The sequence below is a fragment of the Penaeus japonicus genome, unplaced genomic scaffold (assembly GCF_977035675.1).
Source record: "Penaeus japonicus unplaced genomic scaffold, GWHDUDI00000001_assembly GWHDUDI00000001, whole genome shotgun sequence".
Taxonomy (NCBI): domain Eukaryota; kingdom Metazoa; phylum Arthropoda; class Malacostraca; order Decapoda; family Penaeidae; genus Penaeus; species Penaeus japonicus.
This window is the reverse complement of record NW_028234403.1, coordinates 27,556,853-27,566,852: the sequence shown is the minus strand read 5'-3', so window position 1 is coordinate 27,566,852 and position 10,000 is coordinate 27,556,853. Positions and strand designations below refer to the sequence as shown.

At 42.3% G+C, this 10,000-nt stretch overlaps 1 protein-coding gene across 3 annotated transcripts in view; it reads right to left on the bottom strand.

Moving 5' to 3' along the window:
• LOC122255256 (chromobox protein homolog 1) overlaps positions 1–10,000 on the bottom strand; it is a 31,298-nt gene that overhangs the window by 20,313 nt on the left and 985 nt on the right. The window lies entirely within an intron of this gene.

Below are 10,000 nucleotides of genomic sequence, written 5' to 3'. Positions count from 1 at the left end.
AGAGAGAGAGAGAAAGGAGGGGGTAGAGAGAGAGAGAGAGAGGAGAGGAGAGTGAGAGAGGATGGAGAGAGTAGAGAGAGTGAGAGAGAGAAGACGGAGAGAGAGAGAGAGAGAGAAAGGAGGGGTAGATAGAGAGAGGAGGAGAGAGAGAGAGAAGGGCGGTAGAGAGAGAGAGAGAGCGCGAGAGAGGGAGAGAAGGGGTAGAGAGAGCGAGAGGAGAGAGAGGAGAGAGAGAGAGATGAGAGAGATGGAGGGCGAGGAGAAGAAAGGGAGGGAGAGAGAGAGGAGAGAGTGAGAGAAAGGCGGGTAGAGCGAGAGAGAGAGGAGAGAGAGAGATGAAGAGAGAGAGAGAGGGAGAGGCGAGAGAGAGAGAGAGGAGAGAGATGAGGAGAGAGAGAGAGAGAGAGAGAGAAAGAAGGGGAAGAGAGAGAGAGAGAGAGAGAAAGAAGGGGTAGAGAGAGAGAGAGAGAGAGAGAGGGAGAGAGAGAGAGAAGAGAGAATAGGATGAGAGAGAGAGAGGAGAGAGAAGAGAGAGAAAGAAGGGGTAGAGATGAGAGAAAAAGAGAGAGAGATGAGGAGAGAGAGAGAGAGAGAGAGAGAGAGAGAGAGAGAGAGAGAGAGAAAGGGAGAGAAAGGGAGAGAAAGGAGAGAGAAAAAGGGAGAGAAAGGAGAGAGGAAGAGGGAGAGAGAGGAAAGTAAGGCACTGATTTTGCTTATCATGTGACCTAAAGCACTGATTATATATTGCTGTATTTTCCTGCTTCCTGTGTCCTCTTCTGTCTTTAACTGCAGATCGTTCCTGCAGCTGTGTTTACTAGCTGAAGCCTTGAGGCATAGAAAGTGACTCAAGAGTTATGCATAGGCAGGAGCAGAAGGAACTTCAGAAGGGGCACAGACAGGCAGAACAAACTGTTCTGCCTTCCAGCCTCTAGCTGGAGGTAAATGTATTTACCAGCGCCACCAATCAACCCTAATGATGACGGTGCGTCACACCCGTGTGACATGGCTAAATGCCCAATGACGGGGCGACACACCAGTGTGACGTTCCTGATGCAATATTGCACAGGCCCAGCGTAGGGGGTTTCCACTTATCGCCGGGCCCATCGGGATTGGGTTAACAGTGTGAAAAGTGAATGTCTGTCTTTCTTACCAGCTTACAACAGTTGATGTTATTCCCTACTAGGTTACAAGGAAATGGGGAGAGAGAGAGAGAGAGAGAGAGAGAGAGAGAGAGAGAGAGAGAGAGAGAGAGAGAGAGAGAGAGAGATGAAAGAAGGATAGAGAGAGGCGAGAGAAAGAGAAAGGAGAGAGAGGAAGAGAGGAAAGGGGAAAGGAGAGAGAGAGAGGAGAAAGGAGTGAGAGAGAGAGAGAGAGGAAATCTACTCAGAGAGAGAGAGAGAGAGAGAGAGAGAGAGCGGAGAGAGAGGAGAGAGTGAGAGAGAGAAGAGGAGAGAGAGAGAGAAAAGGAGCGAGAGTAGAGGAGAAGGAAAGAGAGATGAGAAAGGAGAGTGAGATAGAGAGAAAAGGAGAGAGAGATAGAGAGAGAAAGAAGAGAGAGAGAGAGAGAGAAAGGGGAGAGGAAGAGAGAGATCGTAAAAGTGATGGAGAGAGAGAGAGAGAGAAAGGAGAGAGAGAGAGAGAGAGATAAAGGAGAGATATCGGAGAGAGAGAGAGAGAAAGGAGAGGAGTGAGAGAGAGAACGGAGAGGGAGAGGAGAGTGAAGAAGATAGCGAGAGGGAAAGGAGAGAGAGGTAGAGAGAAAGGAGAGAGAGAGGAGAGAGAGAGAAGGAAGGAGAGAGAGAGAGAGGAGAGAGAGATAAGGAAGGAGGGAGAGAGAGAGGAGAGCGAGAGAGAGAGAAGGGAGAGAGAGCGGAGAGGGAGAGAGAGAAAGAAGCAAAGGAGAGAGAGAGAGAGAGAAGAGAGAGAGACGAGAGAGAGTGAGAGAGAAGAGAGTGAAGAGAGAGGAGAGAGGAGAGAGGGAACGGGAGTGAGAGATGAGAGGGAGAGAGTGAGAGAGGAGATGAGAGGGAGAGAGAAAGAGAAAGGAGAGAAGGAGAGAGAGAGGGAGAGAACGGGAGAGAGAGAGGGAGAGATGAAGGTAGAGAGAGAGAGAGAAAAGGAGAGAGAGACTGTGGGAGAGAGAAAAGAGAGAGAAGAGAGAGGAGAGAGGCGAGAGAGACCGGTGAGAAAGAGAGAGATGAGAGAGAGGAGAGAAGGAGAGTGAGCAAGAAAAGAGAGAGAGAGAGAGAAGATGAGAGAAGAAAGGAGAGAAAGGTATGAGAGAGAGAGAGAGAAAGGAGAGAATGAGAACCAATGAAATTGAGAGAGTACAAGAGAGAGAAAGGAGAGAGAGAGAGAGAGAGAAAGGAGAGAAAAGGAGAGAGAGAGAGAGAGGGGGGGGGGGGGGGGGGGGGGGGGGGGGGGGGGGGGGGGGGGGGGGGAAAGGTGGAGGAGAGAGGGAGAGAGAGAGAAAGGAAAGAGAGAGGGAGAGAACCAATTTATTATAGCCTAATAATGAATGTTTGGTGTCAATGTGTATACAAAGGTGGAACATCGGGATCTGCTCTCGGGAAGGGATTGGAAGTGGGTATATATTATGATACAGTTTGAAGAGCGCACACAGTCCATGAAAGTAAATAAAAATCATAAAAAAATGGCTATAATGATGCTAGCTAGCTCCAGCAGAGCTACATGGTTCCAAAATCAGCCTAAAACACACATTTTAAGATGCATTTATGGAAAAATAAAAAAAAAAAGAAAATAAATATTGTTTGTGGTCTACTCAGCCGCTAACCAGAGGGAGGAGGGGAAGAAGGAAAGAGAAAACACTTTCCCTGTCCCTCCTAGTTTTGGAGATCCGATTTGCGATGTCACTAGTGTAGTTGGCCACCCATCATGAGGATAAGTTTGGTCATTAGGCGCCCCGTCCACAATGGGTTAACTCTTCACCCATTAACCCATTGCAGACGGGAGACGGGTGTGTGTGTCATGCGAGGGTTGGGGTTGTTCAAGGTTGGTTGTGGGTTGGTGTTGTTTTTGGGTTTTTGTCATGTGTCATGATATACATGATGCAAGAGCTTTGGCCTGAAAACCCAGGCGCCGCCTGTCATTTGTTTTTTGTTCAGGACATATGTGAATTATTTTCAGTGGATTTTTTGGATCCACTCTGTGTTGTGCTATGAGTAAGGAGTTTGAGTGATAATGAAAAACTGTAAGTCATAATTAATATGAGAGAGGATAGAGAGCCTTTGAGAGAGGAGAAGAGTGGAAGAGAGAAGAGGGAGGCTTTGAAATAACAACCAATCTACAGTCATCTAGCAAAAAAGAAGGAACCAATCATTACTGAAGAGCGGTGGGTGGTACAACCAGCAAGTTATAAAAACCACTGTGGCACTCACAGTCATAGGCACAGGTTTCTTTCCTTTTCATGTTTTCTTCATTGTAGAGGGTTGTATGTTTCATATTCGTTCATGATAGAATTACTTTGTTTTCTTAACCCATTTGCGCCAGTTGACATACTATCATGGGGTTGAAAAATATCCCCAGACCTTGGTGACGCTCTGAGACGTGGTTCATTTTCTGGCAGAGTCCCAAGTGGGGTAATGTGACGTGCTGAAACGTCAGCAATAGATCACTATATTGTTCTCAAATATAATTGTTTTATATAATTTCTTGGGCTATTTTCACATAGAAGTGAAGAATACAGGAAAAGTTAAAAAAAGGGCATTACTGTAACGTGTTTTTCGACTAAAATAACTCATCTGAACATGGGAATATCTTATGTGCCTTTACATTGTAAATGCATTCATGAGAACCATGAGAACAGGGTGAGTGAAAAACACTCTGAGAGGATCAGCGCAGCCCCACGTGGCGAGAAAACACCCTGGCACGAAGTGTTGCGCGCATCTTATCTTCCCTTCAATAGCGGGAGTAGGCGAAAATAAATCCCAGCGTGAATGGGTTAAGAGATTGACATATTTTAACTAAAACATGACATACATGTCAACACCGATTAGGCTTAACAGATGGATGTTAGTGTGTACATACTGATGCAGCAATTACAATTATAATTACTTTAACCCATTGCTGCCGGTTGACGTGATGACACGCTCGCTCGGGTTGAGCGAGCGGGCAGCCCAGGCTCGCGGCTTGTGCATCCGAGAATCTCGAGGCGTTAGGCTTAAGCGTTCGAGAACCCCGGTATTGCGACTGTGCAAAGCTGGAATGTCCCCGGCGTAAATGGATTAAGTGCCAAAATATTCACTATAATAGGTTTACTGGAGATGGTACCAAACTCTCCGAACACCAGCAGGAAAGAAAGCCTTGTAGGATGCCCAGCAATAACATAGAACAAGATATTGACCTCCCACTCTTAACTCATTCACTGCACGCAGGCCGGGTGGGCATTCAACGCCGGGGTGCTCGGGGGGGCCCATTCCGGCTTTGCACGGTCACTATACCGAGGTTTATTTTCGAAAACACGCAATCAACAAATCTTCATTCATCATTCAAAATAATCAAAAAACATCCGAACGCTTCGAGATTCTCGGGCGCACGGGCCGCGAGCCTGGGCTGCCCGCTCGCTCACCCCGAGCGCCGGCCTTGGCCAGATATCTCGTCGGCGGCGTCGGACGCGAAAACAACGAAACGTGTCAGCCAGTCATCCGGCGTGAGTGGGTTAAGCCCCAGCAGGGCAGGATGTGCAGGCAGAATGAGAAGAGGAAGGTGATCCAGACTTTAAGCAGAATCTGCAATGTATATGTGCCAGTATGGCTGCTATGTGCTGTGGCACTCACAGTTATAAGCACAGGTCTCTAGTAATTTTTCATTCAGTAAGGATAACTCCAAGCTCTGTCCTACCAGAATAGAAGTGGAGATTTCTTGGCCTTTTCTGAAGTGCCATAGGTAAATCCAAAACTGAAATTTTACCAATACTTAATTAAAAGGCTTTCACATAAAGGCAAACTTTGGTAATTTTCTAGTTTCTCACAGCCACCAAATCTCACAATGTGAATTTATGTCAGCAATTCTTTCTGATGTATATTATGTGAATCTGCTATTGTTTTCCCATCATAAACAACTGGTTTAGGAATTGCTTAAGTCCCAACAGTATGAACTATATAACAAGGAAATTATGGGGTAATACATGCTTAACCCCTTTGACACGAGAACGCGTATACTGCGTCCTCGCAGCGCTCGTGAAAAATCCGATGACGCACATACTGTGTCATGGCTGAGTTCTGGTAGAATTAAGTTTTCTTTCTTCCGGATACTGTACGAGATCTTTCATTATTATTATATAAGAGTGGGATTCGCTTATACTAGGGGAGGCATCAATGCGCCCTGCTAGCAATCCTTTTATTATTAATTTATGGAACATTATGTAAAAATATCAAACTTATTATGATTAGTTTACCATACTATTTCAATCGTTTTCTTTGGTCATCTGAGTGAGGCCTCCCACCAAGGTCACTCTTTCCATCTTCCTCCCAACCCATGTTAACCCACTGCGGATGGGTGTCATGACATACATGACGTTGGAGCTATGGCCTGACAACGGGCGTCATGACGTACATGACGTTCAGGGATTTTGGATCACTGTGCTATTTTATTTTGCTATGAAAAAGGAATGAGTGATGATTGCTACTGCAGTCATAATTACTATAATTAGCATAATATCATGCTAGCTTAACGTCCAAAACCTAGATGGCACCACTTTTTTCCTAGCACCAGCAGGAGAGAGAGCCTTGAATGGCACCCATCCATGGTCTCTAGCAAGCACTATCTTTATAGAGCGATAACACACACTAAGTTGACGAACTCTTGCTCAAAAGTACAGCCGATGAAGGATGTGCAGGCAGAACGGGAAGAGGAAGGTGACTCAATCCATACCCAGTGTCTAAAATGTACTTCTATGCCCATATGGATGCCTTTCATTGTGGCACTCACAGTCACAAACACAGGTTTCATTCCTATTCCCTATCTCTTCTTGTTATCTTTATTGTAGGTGGTTATATGTTTCGTATTTGTTCATAACAGCACAAAAATACGAGAAAATAAAGTTGCCTTTTGTCCTCCCATAAAACAGCAATACTTCTATCACATTGAGTATAAAGAAAATAATGAGCTAATATGGATAATATACTACAATTTTAGTCTACTGCAGCACTGGTAGAGCCTGTCATATGGCACATTTAAGTATCTAAACTCAATAAAACACACAAAATAAAACACAAAAACTGCTCTAGTTTTACAATGAATGACTAAAAGAGAGTGGGAAGATTCAAATTATAATGCTTCAAGCAGTCTCTCTTTAACCCTCTCTGGACGGGTGGTACAGTACTGTACCGCTCATTCAAAAGCCCAGTGGCCTGGCGGCACAGTATTGTGCCAGCCATTTAATTGATTTAGGCCTAATAATTCGAAAGCCCCGGCATTGTGACATTCAAGGCTAGAATGCCCCTGTCGTGAATGGGTTAAAATAAAACCTATCCTGGAGGTTGGGCAAGCAAATTTATCCCTGTCTGCAATGGGTTAATAACTTGTCATATGCACATGGGGGAAGAGGTTAACTATGCATATTTTGATATATAACACATGATGATTATGTTGAGGTTTTGGCTTAAAACTTGTCATATTCAATAGCGACGTTTAAAATTTGGCGTGTGCCGGAAGCTCGGATGCAGAGCGGAGGGCGTTTTCTACAGCCCGTAATGAAGGGGTTAAATGTAATGAATATGTGATAAAAGCACATAAAACGCAACAATAAAACATGTCCACCATTAATCAAAATCTTTGAACTGAAGGGCCAATTTCTAGCCCATTTGCGCCGGTTGACGTCCTATTCCTATCACATGGTCGAAAAATATCCCAAGACCTGGGTGACATGCCGAGACGTTGTGCATTTTCTCGCCGAGTTCCGGGAGGGGCAGTTGTGACGTGCTGAAACATCAGCAATAGATTGTTAGATTGTTCTTAACCCACTCACGACGGGGGCATTCCAGCCTTGCATGTCACAATGCCGGGGCTTTCGAATGCTTAGGCCTAAATCAATTGAATGGCTGGCACCATATTGTGCCACCCGGCCACCGGGCTTTTGAATGAGCGGTACAGTAGTGTACCACCCGTCCAGAGAGGGTTAAATATAGTCATTTTACATAATTTCTTACGACTGTTACTTAAGTTTAGGTTTTGAGTGTCATAAAATGAGATATAGAAAAAATGACGTCACAGAAAACTACGTGGTATTGATGACATAATAATTTCTGCTCCTTGATCGGTTAAATAAAGAGATCCGAGTAGAAAAACTATTGTAAATTCAAATGTGGTTGGCCAAGAAATAAAATGAAGTAAAAAGTTATTAATGCAATACTACTTTTAATTTTTCAATTACCCGTGACATCAGCGTCATGTTACATCATGAGGTACGTGTACATCTATTATCATCTATATCGTTCTTTTCATTTTGGTAAAAAAAAAGAAAAAAGTATAAAACATGTTTTTTGATGCCCCACTAAGAGATTGCTTCCACTTTCCATTAGTATTTTCACATAGAAGTGAAGAATATAGGGAAAGTTAATTAAATAAAACTAGAAAGGCATTACTGTAACATGTTTTTCAACTAAAATAACTCCTCTGAACATGGCAATATTTTTACATGCCTTTACACTGTAGACGGATTCATGAAAACCATATGAAAAGTGTAGGTGAAAAACGCTCCAAGAGGTTCAGCGCAGCCCCGCACAGTGAGAAAACACCCTGGCACTAGAGGTAGTGCACTTGTTATCTTCCCAGCCTAAACGGGAGTAGGCTAAAATACGTCCTGTTGTGAAGGGGCTAGGGGAACACACTAAAATTTCTGCAAACCCTGATTATTGCCTTGCTGTTAATACATTGGTTTCAACATGAAATTTGCTGTTAACCCCTTCACTACGGGCAGTAGAAAACGCTCCTCGCGCCGTATCCGAGCTGCCGGCGCGCACCAAATTTTAAACATCGCTACTGAATATAACAAGTTTTAAACCAAAACCTCTACAAGTTTATAGCCAAAACTTCTACATAATCATCATGTGTTATATATCAAAATATGCATAGTTAACCTCTTCCCCCATATGCCTGTGACAAGTTATTTACATGGGTTGGGAGGAAGATGGAAAGAGTGACCTTGGTGGGAGGCCTCACTCAGATGACCAAAGAAAACGATTGAAATAGTATGGTAAACTAATCATAATGTGTTTAATATTTTTACATAATGTTCCATAAATTAATAATAAAAGGATTGCTAGCAGGGCCCATCAATGCCTCCCCTGGTATAAGCGAATCCCACTCTTATGTAATAAATTAATAATAATGAAAGTCAAGTAATATATCGTATCATATCCGACCTCTATTCTGAAAGATCTCGTACAGTATCCGGAAGAAAGAAAACTCAATTCCACCAGAACTCAGCCATGACGCAGTATGCGCGTCCTCGGGTTTGACTCGAGCGCTGCAAGGACGCAGTATACGCGTCCTCGTGTTAAAGGGGTTAAAAAAAGGATATAGAAAAATAAATACTGTACCTTTCTTCAGTTCTATCAAATTTTATCTAGATTGCCCCCATCAAAAATGCACAATTTCACCACTTGAGTCAATTGATGGGCTCTGATATTAAACCAGGATGGATAAAAGCTTTGTTTTCAACCGTTTTTGCCACAATATTAAACAAAGAATGCCCAATAATCAACTTGATAATAATTTAAAAAATGCTTCTCACCAGTGATCATCAAGGAATGATGGTCAAAGACCTGTCAAATTGCAAGGTTGTGAAAATGCATATCCACATGCACAAGTAAATTTAATGATTCCATAATTATGAAAAAGTGTTTGAAATGTTTAATTACTTGGAATAAAATGAATATATGTTCATGGAAGGAAAGACATGTAGAACTAGAAATAATAATTTTTACAATTGTGCAGTAATATAAGAATTGTTTATTTGGTCTCGGTAAGATTGACAACGCACATTGTGCATTTGAGGTGTGGATCTGGATCTTAGTAAATTTCTAAGACAATCATAGTCTATAGATCCGTATTGTCCAATAAAAAATATGTAAGATATTGATAATGCTCCTGGACTTGTCCAAAAGGGATATAATCCCTGAGTGGAATCCAAGACTACTCCTTGCAAACAATGGGCCAAGTGAGTCAGATATTTTTCTTTATCATAATATTGATAATAATTTAAGAAGTTCTACATGCTTGGACTTTTCCTGTTATGACTAATCATATTCTAATGGAGAAAAAAAAAAAAAAAAAAAAAAAAAAAAGTAATATTCAGGACAAAGACTTCCACATTTGACTTTTGTACAAAATTACAGATTAAATGGCTCAATGAGACATTTTTGTGTAAACATACTTATCTGTAAAAATTTGAAGTCAGCTCAGGGTACGTTAGTAGATTATAGAAAAATTTACAAATGTGAGATAGCCCTCAGGATTTCCCAGGTAAGAACATTTTCTTGATAAATCCTTGACTAGATGGTACAGAGGGTTTACTACTATAAATATTACAAAGATATGGGGAATAGATAGGGACTCCATGTCAAGCAAATGAATATTCATGCTCAGGACTCAATGATTGATGTATTATCCTTACAGTTTGTGCCAAGTAGTTAGATATGTGGATTTATCTATTCTAATAGGCTAACTTTCTTCAAATATGGTGTTTCAACACCAATGGGCAAGGAGGTAAGATAGCTACATACACCATAATTACAGCATTAAAAGTTTTAAAACACATGCTTAAGATGACAGATAGATACAGATTATAGCTATTTTGTACATGTACTTTCACAGAGTTGATTTGGCTGCTGTAGCTACAGTAGGGATTTTCAAGATTGTATATACTTCTATGGTACGTGCATTGGTGTTTATGGAAGAAGTACCTGAGCCAGTCTAGTATTTGGCCAGAGGAGAAGGACCATCAGTAAATCTTACTACACCCCCCATGTTGGCTTTC